We start from the raw sequence: 12,847 nt of genomic DNA, 5'->3' as shown, positions 1-12,847 counted from the left end.
CCAAAGTAGTCGATTAAATCACTACGTTCTAAATCAACTTGATTACTAAAAAATAAATTTTAGTTGCCAAAATTAGTAAGCAATATGATAAGCTTCGAGTTATTAATAATAATATGAATAATTTCTTGAAGCGAGAGATTAAAGAAGACATGGATGTTAAAGCAATGAGCAATAGCTGTTGTATTTCAATATCTGAATGGCAATTTCTAATTTAATGCTAAAATTATTGCCGAAAATTTTTATCTGCCTGCAAGAAATTAGTGGAAAATTTGATCCACAAGTTCAGAAAGAAGTCGATGAGTGGATAACGAAATATACAAATATTTATGTTATTTGCACAAAATCTGAATACCTACAAAATAATATATTTTTGTAGTTTTAAACTACAAAGTAATACATTTTTGTAGTTTAAAACTACAAAGTACACAATTTTTAAACAATATTATACAATTTATGTTAAAATGGAACCATTTTTGTATATTATTGATTTATGAAGTAATTAAACTTCTTTTTCCATCTTACATCAAACAACATTTATGGATGAGGTCGGCATTCCAACGTGTACTTTATCCATAATACCACCGAAATATGCATCATTTTTGTCAACCATGTGACGTATATTTTTGTCGACAAGTTAAAAATTATATTAGACATATACAGAATGCTCTAGATCTTCTGCAGCACAATAAAAAATGTAATTAAAATTAATTCTTTTATTCATTATTAATTACAGGTTTTACCATACAAAAAATATTACAATAAATTAACAATTTTTTAACAATACATTTTTTCTGTAATACAAATCTAAAAATATAAAACATTTAAACTACATATGTATTTTTGTATTAGATATGCTTAATATGCTGCCAAATTTTGCTAGAAAAAAAGTTTTTCAGCAATGTTCACGCTGTTGTATTCTCCGAGGAATTAAAAAAAAAACTGTGAAAATGGCGAAGACAGCGAATTAGTATTCATTTAATGTTCTCAATATCGTATATTTTTATGTTTTAATTGTTTTTATAGTAAATACCATCCAAGCAATTATAATAATTAATCTAGTCTATATAGCTATTATTACGGCCGCGCTCGCGTTTTCTCAATGCGTTCGCTCACTCTTCTCGTACACTTTTGTACGCGCGCGCGAGAAAGAAATTCAAGCATTCATTTACAAAAGAACTAAACTTTATGAAATAACTCGTATATAGGGTAACACGGGGAGACCTGGTTATGCGTTCGTTCTTTATCAAAACTGTCAACAAGTCCTCTGTCGATATCGATCCATCAGCAGACAACTGATGGATTGCTTCTTGACGACTGAAGACGAATAATATATAAATTTATTTTGCTTTATAATTTGAATTTCTATTTTTACTCTTTATTATTTAAATTTATTATTATTAAATTCTACCTTTAGTTTAAAGTCAAAATCTAATTTTTAATTACATTTTATTATTTTTTATAAATTAAAGCTGCTTGTAATAGTCGAGATCGCGATATAAAACGTTAAATATTTATTTCGAAACATAAATTAGTTCTTGAAATATTTCTTAAATTTTTATAAATATATTTTTAATAGCAGAAAAGCACATATCTTATAAAAAATAGCTCTCGGTTAAATTCGCTTTAACTTTGCTATCTTCTAGATTTTTGTGACGTATCAAATTAAAATATATCAGCGTACCGCATATTTAGTAATTAATAGTTTAAGGACAGATACATCAATACTGCGAACTGAGTTTCGCAGACAGTCCCGTTGTAATCTAATAGCGAATTATCGCGGCACATATAAGAGATGCGTTTCTCATTACAAAAGGCTAGGCAGAGAATTGTAGACCGTCGTATTGTAACGTACTGGCTTGATTTAATAAAGACTTGCTTTAGTTTGTCGACTGTGAATTTTATTTCAATATAAAAACATTACAACTTGGCGACGAGAAAAATCACGTGATTACCAAGCTCAGTACATTTTTTTTCCAAGTAGAAAGGTGCTTGATGTAATAGTATTTGACGAACAAAGTTAACGTTACTGTAAATTTTTCAGTTCTTTTAGTTTTCAGTAAATCTCTTTAGTATATTACAGAGAAGTGTAGTACAGAATTTACATGTCATAACAAGTTACGACTGGATTCAAAATCTTGATAAAAGAAGTGTGATTAAAGAATTAAGGAAAAGAGACATTGATGGTGTTGGAAATCTTGATGATATATGTAAACTTTTAAAAAAAGTAGTTAAGAGAGAACAATCAGTGTCTCCAACATCGTCCGATTCAAGTGAAACAAGTATTATTTTAATCGAAGAACAATTGGAAAGTGACGCGTCAAACGAAGATAACATGGCAAACAACGGAATTAAATTGAATTTTTCACTTCAAAAAGATAAGTGGGAAAACTTTATTAAACGATTAAAGCTTTATATTTCATTGTCAAGAACGTGAAGAATGATAAAAAAGCTGCACAATTGTTAACACGCCTGAACGAGGAAGCATTTAGCTTAATTAAACAATTGACAGCATCGGAAAAAATAATTTCAAAATCTTACGGAAATTTAGTTAAAATAATGTCTGAACATTTGATTCCAAAACCAGTAGAAAAAATGGAATGATATAAATGATCGAGGCATTACCCTCATCGTTTACATGACCGAGTATCGAACTCATTGTGCTTATGATTGCGAATCTGTTTTCATTTTCAAAGGTGTTTTTTCGATCGCCCTAGGAATACACCGAGTGTTTCCAAAATTGCATTCGGTGACGTAGTGTTCGAGTCTCCAATATAAATAAAAAACACAGCATTTGTAATAACATCTGTTATATCCCGAGCCCTTAGCAACAGAGGCTCGGGAATAACGCCGGAATGTCGCACGCGCGCGACCGTTTAGCTTGATCGGCAGAATACCGCCGATCAAGGTAACCCGGCATTTCCGGCCGGGACGCGAAGTCCGAGGACAGTCGCGGTTGCCACCCGCAATTCCGCTGATTGCTATGAATTTTGGCATAGCAACAGTAGGAGATATATAGGGGCAGCCGCGGCCCGGACAGTCAGTCGCTACCAAGATTTACGCGTAGAATTTATAATATAAAATAATTAGTGCAAAGTGGCTATCTGTAAGAAGAAGGAAAATAAAAGGGAACTCAAGTTATTACAAGACGACTTTTATTTCAAGTTATAACCAAATTCCTCCGGAGAACGAACCCCACGGCACCCTCGCGGTGTAACACGTTCGTACACCGGATGGGCGCACGCATGAAATCTGCAAGATAAAAGGAATCACGCTAAATTACAGCAATTCTTTAATAGTTAATTTCAAATCTATTAAATCTTTAATATTACAAAGGGAAAACAAGCGAAGCGAGGAAGAAAATCCGACTGCGATAAATCTACTCTTTAAAACTTTAAAACAACGTTGCGAGTTTTCCGCTTTAAAATAAGAAATATTGTAAATAGGCTAAAATACTTGTAGTTTTATTTTTCCTTATTGTTGTAGCTCCAAATTATATCATGTTAAAATAAAAATAATATTTAAAAACATTGCGTTACTTCTCAATATTTATATCTTTTGTTTTTCCCAAGAGCGATTTTAACCTTACGCCAACGCCCAATTTCTTACTTTTTCTTCGCGCTACTTATAAGAAAGCAACCGCTTTACCCCAGGGCGTCTCTACCTGACGCAGTCACAGCAAAAACAGACTTCCATTCGATCTCCGTCATTTTCTACCCTTCTTAACCCTCCCCTTTTTTAATAAGGCCCCAAAACTTTTCTTCAATCACGGAGCGGTCAGTTACGGGGTATCCAATCAGAACCCTACTAACTCGGGGTGGCCACGCCCACCAGACACGCCTCTGGCGCCAGTCGGAATGTGTAACGTCACAACTGTCGCCCCGGTGCTGCCCACTTCCTACTCATCTAAACAGATGCTTCTGATTCTTGTTAGAATCGGTACCATCATATTAGATGCATCTGATTTTTCATAAAATCAGTACCATCTAAATAAATGCTTCTGATTCTTGTTACATTCACTGTCTCAATGATCGCGGCGAACCTCACGTCGGAAGCTCCGGGCGTTTTGACAGCAACAAGCAATATAACCCTATTCGGGATCGGTAATCTCGCTTCGCTGAGATCGCTGGATCGAATCCCTTCGAATACATTATAAATTTTGTTTTTATTTTTTTTTTGCGTGTACAAAAAGCAATTATTATATTTTACACAAATATATCGTTTTCCTTCGCTAAGTAATAACGGTTTATTTGTGTAAAATATAATTGCTCTTTACACACGCAAAAAAATAATTTGACAATGTTTTTACTGTTGTCCGTCCGTGCCATCTGTCATAATATGGAACAATTAATTGTTACGTCAGGGATAGAAGTATTTTAGGAGTTTGTTAACCGCTTCTCGGAAGCTTAGGAAAAGGCTCAAGAGCAGGAAGGAAGGAGGAAAAGATTTGGAGAATGACGTAACAGCCGATCCTTGCGTGGTGCGTATTTAGAGATGCCATGCGTAAACACGCTAGCAATGGGTTCGAGTCGGTTACGAGGAGGAGTTATATTGGTTCTTTTTAGGGAAAGAAATTTATTTCTTATTCCCTGGGACAGAACCGGAGGTAATTTTTCGCAACAAAGGACATTTTGGTTAAATTGAAATAACTATTTCTGAGTTCTCAATTACGTTAGTTGACAAATTTAATATTAATAAAGTACAATTTTGGAATATAAGAACAAGTTAAACGAATTAAAAGAAAGAATAACAAAAAAAGAAAAAGGAAAAGGTCTTAATAGTAAATAAATTTTAAACATTGTTTAAACTAAGTAGATACATTATGAGTAATAAAAAAAAGGATTGTAATGAATTTAAATTAATTGTGATTTTTGTTGTAAAATTTATATTAAGTGTGTACACGTGTATTTACAAATGTGCATGATTTTCCAATGATGTTACTCCAAATCAATTTCTATAATTTCCGCGATTCGTGCGGTTGATCTTGGGAACACCTGATCAATGAGCCTGATCGGGGCTAAGAAGGGGAGTTCCACCCCGGGATAATAAATAAGGATATTTTGATCAGGAGTCGCCCTCCTGGCCTCCCTCCTGATCTCTTCGGGATTCAAGTAGTCAGGGCCTATGGTATAGGCTTTTTCCGGGACAGGATCCGTCCACGGAGTGCAGGTTCTATGGAGGAGCTCGAGGAGAGGGTCTTCGACCGCTCTCGGTTCCTCTTGCTCCTCGAGGAACTCTACACTCGGGGCGGGGGAAGGGGAAAGATCCGGGCCGTCAGGCTCTTGCCAAGAGACGGTTTTGTCCTCAGCAAAGAAGCCGACCCCCTCGGGTTCCCCAGGATAAAGAGTTGGTGACGGTATTGGAGAGGAGCATGCTCTAGAAGCAGCTCCAGGAGAAGATTTGGTGGAATCTAAGGATTTGTTGGGAGTGTAGGAGGGAGAAGTAGGGCGGAACTGCTCCGACTCAGGCTTGGATGACGTCGGAGTTCCTGATCGCGATGGTGAAGGTGACCGGGGCGGAGAGCTTTCTTCAACTTCCGGGCGCTCGCCGTTACACGGTGAGTTAGGAGGAGCGAAAGGAAGAGGCAATCATAACCCCTCTGATCTCCGTTTCGGAGGTTCGGGTGAGACCTCCCTTGGCGCTGCCGCAAATAAGAATTAGACGAAGAAACTCCTGACCAATTCTTGCAATTTCCGGATCTTCCGATTCCTTCGGGCGCGGCTTTTCTTAATAGACCGAAGGTTTCTTGATTCCACTAAAAGGTGTCAATTTGAATTTAATTTAACGAAATGATTTTAGTGGGAAAAATGTCAGGGCAACGCGCCGCATTCTTCCTTCCGGATCTCTCTCTACATCGCCTTAAAGATTCTTCCGGTACCTCTGACCGGATGGACCCTCACTCGAGCTAAGGTTTTGATAGTCACCATTTACTGGCGGCATATCGCAACCTCCGACAAAAGGAAGCCCATTAACCAGGTCGAGTCATTGGAGAACTCGAAGGACTCAAGAGAGATGCCGAATTTGTGGAATGCGAACGGCACCCCGACAATATCCACGTAATTCATTTTGGATGTATATATATATATATATAATTATTAGAATTTTAGTGGAACCGTTTTGAAGGAGAGGAAAAAATAAGGGTTAAATAAATGTTGAGACTTACTTCTTGTTGTCTTCGGTTATTCTTGGACGAGTCCTTGACAATCTCTTTATTTGCTGAGCGTTCACAAAAGTGTCACAAGTCACTTTTTAACTCAAAGAGCGATTAATCGTGCGGAGATGATTCAGAGACTGAATAAGAGCGAGTCCCGCCGAAACACGCTGTTTTATAACCTCGGAAAAGAGGAGGACTAGCGCCGGGTTTTCATTTTTGAAAAAGTCAGTGTTCTCATTTGCCAGCCGTGTCCCTCCACTTTTCCTTTTTCTTAATTATTGGTTACTCAGATCTCATCCCTTCTCTGATTTACTTAAGCTCTAGTTTTCGCCCTTAGATTTTTAATTAGTGGTGAGAAGTTCCCGATATCTATTGACCCGAAAGAAAAGATCCGTTCGTACTAATCTCCGCCCGCATGGCTTCCCCTTCCAACCTTCCAGAATATTGTCATTGACAGTTAGGAGAAAATTCTTAAGGGCCCTTTTTCGTTATTACCGGGTCGCGTTTGTTTATGGGATCCGGTCGCGTGTCATATTCTTACGACCGCAGGACTTTCGCGCTTTTGTTTTGCTTATACCTCAGAGCCACTGTATAACTGCGATCTTAAGTGCTTCACTTATCGCCAGATATTCGATATTGATTTTAAATTGTTTTAGGTCCCTATTAGTTTAATATCCCTTAAAGAATTTTCTGTTTAAGTTTCCGTCGGCATCTATAGCGTGATTGTTCTAAGTATAATTTAAGCATCCAGCGATAAGGATTTCGGAGTATAAATTATTTCTTCTGGAAGCTTGGAAGTTCTCTCTCGTCACCAAATAGTCACGGTTTACCCCTTTTATCTAATTTATTGAACGCGTGTCGGAAAAAAGGAGATGTGGAGTGCGAGGACGTAACATAATCTTAGACATAATTCTTGACATCTTTACCATAAAATATCATTATGGCACATGCTGACACATGCACGGATATTTAAATCGTAGAATAGACTAATCTTTTTTTGTAAGCTGCATTGGAGACTGGTATCTAATTGTGCGTCTTAACAACATAATCTGTATACTAAACGAATGTTGTGCAGATGAATATAATAAGAAATTTTTTTTTTTATTTTTGGTCTTAATCTAACCAGTCTCCAATACATTAAAGTATGTACATTAATCGTGTAAAGCGACTTTTAATTTCGTAAAGCTAATTCGAAAATTAGTCTATTCTCGTAGTAGGTGGTAAAACAGGGAGCTTTTGGATCCCCTTAATAGGCGTACTAAACATTGTATAATGTCTGTATATTATTCCACGCTTAATGGTGATATTGCAATATGCCCGTCATGTATGATTAATTTGAATGATACAGGTGTATCGATGCATCTCGTATGTAAACATGAAATCAATGTTCACGATGCGCTATGTGACAGATCATGTACTAATTGCGGACTATCATTATTCATGATAATTCCATGCCAGATATGTCCTATATGTGTCGCATAAAAAAAACTAGACTAGCTACAGTTTGCAATGAAGATTCAATTCAGCTGACTGATACATTTTTTATTAATAATAATAGTGGTAGCTATGGTGGGGTTTTGTGTATAAAAATGTATAGAACAAATGTAATGTTGCATCAGTTACAAAACGTTCATCAAACGACGTTCTGTTACCGCTCTCGACAATTTCTTGAAAAAACTTTATTGTGTGGAAAAGACTATCCAGATGGATTTCTACATTCCAACTACTGCTGACACTTCAAATATACATAATGCGTAAGTATTGTTGCACCGCAAACGGTGCGCGGAGTCCGTCCTTCGGAGATCTTCGGAGTTGGGCGAAAATGAGGAAAACTTTCTCAATAATTATAGACAATTTTATTTTTAATTACAGTTTTCTTTTCTTATTTCCCTATTCTTTTCTGCCACCACACTCGGTACACGATCCGGTGCTATCGCACTACCTCGGCTCCGCGAGGTCTCTTTATCACAGCACGCGACCGAGCTTATGTTACGGCGATACACCGTCTTTTTTTTTTATTTACTCACTGACTCGTAGGTGACGACCCGCGAGTATTTAACGATGACGTTGGGCTTTGACGTCATCAGATTGCATTGCCGAAACTCGGTTGTTCGGCTAATGCAACTTCAGCAATTTCGGCAATAAGTTCTTGAAACTGTTTCTCCTTTTGTTTTATCTATCTATAGCTCAAGGTGGGTTGCTGATACAGCATTACCCGATTTCAATCTGTTGCGAGATCTTATGCCAAAATACTTTAAATAATATTATCTGTTGTAACAGGGTTTGGGTTACAACAGTATTAATTAAAAAAATTTTGTGAATAAAAACTTTTTTTAATTAAAAAAACTTTTATATAGTGTTACGTCTCCGACTCCGCGTCTCTTTTTTTCGACACATATTAGAAAATTTAATTAAGAGGAAAGTAGACCGTAGTCCATTGTAATACAAAAGAAAAACTTTAGAACCTTCTAGAAAGACAATTCTCAAAACTAACATATTCCGGTATTGGTTATTGCGTGAAAACATAAAAAAACATGCAACAAATTGTAAATGGGCGGCAACGAAAACCAGACAAAAGGAATTTGTCTGGATATGACAAAAAAATTAAAACCTAAAGGCTCATAAATATTTCAAACTCTGATTAGACTGTCCATCATAGAAAAAGAAAAAGTAACTTTTTCTTAAAATGTAATTGCACATAGATTCTGAGCCTTAGAAAAACCAAGGGCGCGAGAGGCCCGTAATTACCGAAGTATGTGGTGCGGACAAAAGCAATAAAATCAGGTAACACAATGAGTCATACCGATGGTAAAAGTTTTCCCAGCATCTCTTTAAAAATGTTAATAATATTCTGGAAAGTTCGGAAGGGATAACTCTTTGAGGCAGAGCCTCTTATAAACATTTTATTTCTAAAAACCAATGGATCTCGGGAATTCCTCACCAAAATCTAGAAACTAAGGGCAAAAACTTAGAAGTTTAAGAAAATAGAGAAGGGATAAGGCGCAAGTGCCCAATAATTGTAAAATAGGAAAAGTGGAGGAACAAGATCAGCAAATGAAAGTTTTGAATTTCGGAAAAGTGAAAATTCGGCAATAGTCCTCCTCTTTTCCGAGCTTATAAAATCTTGTGTTTCGGCGGAGCACGCTCTCTTGCCTACCAGATTTCCAGCGCACACGTTTTGTTAAAATTATTGCGAGTGTCTGTTTGTGCAAGATTGCTGAAAACGCAGAGAAGAAGCATCTAGATAATCTCCGAAAAAGTAAGTCTCTACGATCAATTATGTTATCCCGCAAAAATCGATTCCATTAAATGTTTTACTTAATTTAGAGTGTTCTTTTTATTAATTTCAACTAAAGAGGGAAGAGAATGTTTGAGTTGGAGTTCCGGAGATTTGATTCTGTCCTTTGGACTTCGTGGTAAATCTAATGTGTGAGAAAAACTGCTTCCGAATATCAGCTGAGATACGCCGTCGAATAACCAGCGACTTACTGTGGTTCACGCCGCGAAATGTTGCTGGAAGTTTGGCGACTATCCACGGTTTAAGAAAACGGCAAGCGGTCCTCGCCTAAGATGAACTGCGGAGATTCATTAATGGACGAGTCGAAAGCTTTGAAAATCGTTGGTGACGGGTCTTCTTCGACCCTTTTTTTGTTAAATTTTCCAAATCTTGTATTATAAAAATTAAAATCGATCTATAAATTTTTTAGTGGAATCGTCTAACAAGAAAACTTTAAAGAAGAGCCGAGCGCGGCTAAACAAACAAATAAAAAACCTGAGGGAGCTCGTACGTCGGTTCTTTTTACAATATTTGGTCGCGGCGGCGCCAAGCGAGGAGGTATTTGTGACTCCTTTGCGTCACGAGGAAAGATCGTGGTCCTCATGTCCGGGCGCTCCGTCACCATCGCCCATCCATGGAGACCCCGAGCCGCTATTCGGTTATTTCCCGCCCGAAGAATCCTCCAACAACAGCATAGACAACATCCGACAATATTCTGATAATATCTTGGACATTTCAAGTCAATCTACGGAGCCGGGATCGGAGCAATTCCGCCCCACGTCTCCGTCTTACGCCTCAGATTCGTCCCTCATCTCCGAATCACAGTTTCCCGGAGGTGAATTTCGCGCTTGCTTCTCTCCTCTCACACCGCCTCCTTTTCCTTTTGTACCCGAGGAAGCCGACTCTCTGGACGAGGATGATAACATCTCTCTCCCAGAAGTAGACTTTCCCGATCAACCACCATCTCCCGTCCCGAGTATTGAGGTACTCGAGGAGCATCCGGAACCAAGGGAGATAGTAGACCCTCTCCTGGAGCTCCTTCGCAGGGCCTGTACTCCGTGGACAGATCCTGTTCCGGTAGGGGCCTACTCCATCGGCCCTGACCACATCGAGCCAGAAGAGATCAGGAGACAGGCAGCTCGTTCTGCTCCTGATTCTCATTTTTTTATATATGGAATTTCTCTTCCTGGCCCCGATGCGATTGATAAAGTTTATCAAGGTGTGCGAAATTGGAGGAATAACCATAGACTGATCTGGCGTTTTACATGAATTCATACACACACACATACACACTCAAATTTTGTAAATACACATAAATTATATCATGTTAAAATTATATCTTTTAATCAGATTTAATCCATTTTCGTATTTTATTATTCTTTTCGGCAAAACTTTAAATTTATTTGTGTACTTTAGATGTATCAATTAATATTAAATTTTGTTATCTTTTGTTTTTGAAATTTTTAATTAATTATTTATATTTAATCCTATTATCCTATTCATGCGAATAACCACTGCCGGTCCCAGAGAATAAGGATTTACCTCCTTTCTCTAAAAAAGAACCTATTACGCGCTCAATCTTAATCCGAAAATCTTAACTATTTAATTTGCGCGTAAACTTGCGTGGTTTCGGACCTCGAATTCCACACAAAACTCGGTGGTGTGTCAACTCCCTACATTACCTACAAATATTTATTCTGAGGATTTCCTTCAAATATTCAATTAATAAAATAATTATCCTCTTGACGTAACAATAGCATCTTGTGTTATTTTCTTGAAAGATGGTCTAGTCAAGACAAAGGTCTGGTCTGAATTGGGCTTTATTGTTCAAGATAGATAGAGGTATAAAAGATAATGATGCACATCGGATGATGCATGTAACCTAAGAACTTAAAGAACTCGCTAGATAGACAGAATCGCATTTGCGACTCACATACACCACATCCTCCCCGCGTTAACTAATACTCTATTATTTTTTTAAATCTATATTACTTGCTACGAGCAAATTTAAGTTACTAAGATGCCTGTAAATATTGTGGCGCTTTTTTACACCACGTGAACTTTCGCAGTTTGTTCGCCGTGTTCATATTACTACATTCGTTTTTCGCTTGCTGTTCATTATCGCATATGATATCTTTAACTAATCGCTTTTCGGTGTCACTCCAATGTTTCAGCTGATCAGAGTGTCTCTTATATACTCCTCTTCCTTCGAATTCAATCAATACGCTGCGGGGTGATAATACAATTGCAGCTTTACTCATTGACGGACAATTTTTACGAAAGTCTTTAGCAAGTACAATATCATTTATTTCGAAATGTTGAATGTTATTATCCTTATAATTTTTAATTTGAGCGATTTGTTTAAATGTGTTGAAATAATAAAATCATGATAGTATTTTATATATATTTTATCGAGCGTTTCCTAGTAATATTTTTCTCTGTAACCAGACGCCAAGGGCCTTGAAATAATCGCTTAGCATCATATATCCTGCAAGGGACTGTCCCGTTTTATTCGCACAGGCTTTGTTCGCGTACGCTTTATTAGCATGTAGTTAGTCTCGCCTTGGCAACTGGCACGTATACATCTCCCCTTGTTATGTACTTTTAATCATTAATTAAAGTACTCTTTTAATTTTATTCCTTTCTTTTAATTCCTCCCAAAACAAAAGTTTCAACAAAATGCAATAGATGTTTTAATATCTGGGCGTAATAATTGTAACGGAGTTGGCAATTCTCGTTTAAAGAGAAGTTTCGCCGGTGTTTCGCCTGTTGTCGTATGAGGAGTAGTTCGGTACGTGAACAAAAATTTTTCTATTGCTATAGGTATACTAACAGCTTCGCTTTCAGTTATAGCTTTAAGTTTTTTTTTAAACGTTTTTACAAGATTTTCTGCTGCTTCATTGATTGCGGGATGATTTGGAGCAGTAAATGTATGCTTAATGCCCAGTTGTTTAAAAAAATTTTGACATTTTTCACTCGTAAAATGTGTGCCGGAATCCGTAACAATTTGTAATGGTAAGCCGTGAATCGTAAACACTTTCTTAAATAAATCGATTGTTGCTTTTGCTGTCATGTTTTTAACTATAAAAATTTCCGGCCACTTTGAATATGCGTCAATTAATAATAAATAAACGTGGCCAAGATATGGTCCGGCAAAGTCCGCATGAACACGTTGCCAAGGAGATTCTGGTCAAGGCCATGGCAATAATTCAGTTTTCTTAGGGAAATCTTTAACTTGCGCGCAGTAAATACAAGATCTTGCTTTTTCTTTGAATTGTTAATCTATGCCTGGCCACCAAACTGTTGATCGAGCTAAACTTTTCATTTTAACAATACCCAAATGCCCATCATGTAATTGATCAACAATTTGAGATTAAATTTTAGGAGGTACAACAACTCGTTGACCCCATAACAGACAG

The sequence above is a fragment of the Cardiocondyla obscurior genome, linkage group LG04 (assembly GCF_019399895.1).
Source record: "Cardiocondyla obscurior isolate alpha-2009 linkage group LG04, Cobs3.1, whole genome shotgun sequence".
NCBI lineage: Eukaryota > Metazoa > Arthropoda > Insecta > Hymenoptera > Formicidae > Cardiocondyla > Cardiocondyla obscurior.
The sequence above is the reverse complement of the archived record's forward strand: the minus strand, read 5'-3'. Positions refer to the sequence as shown.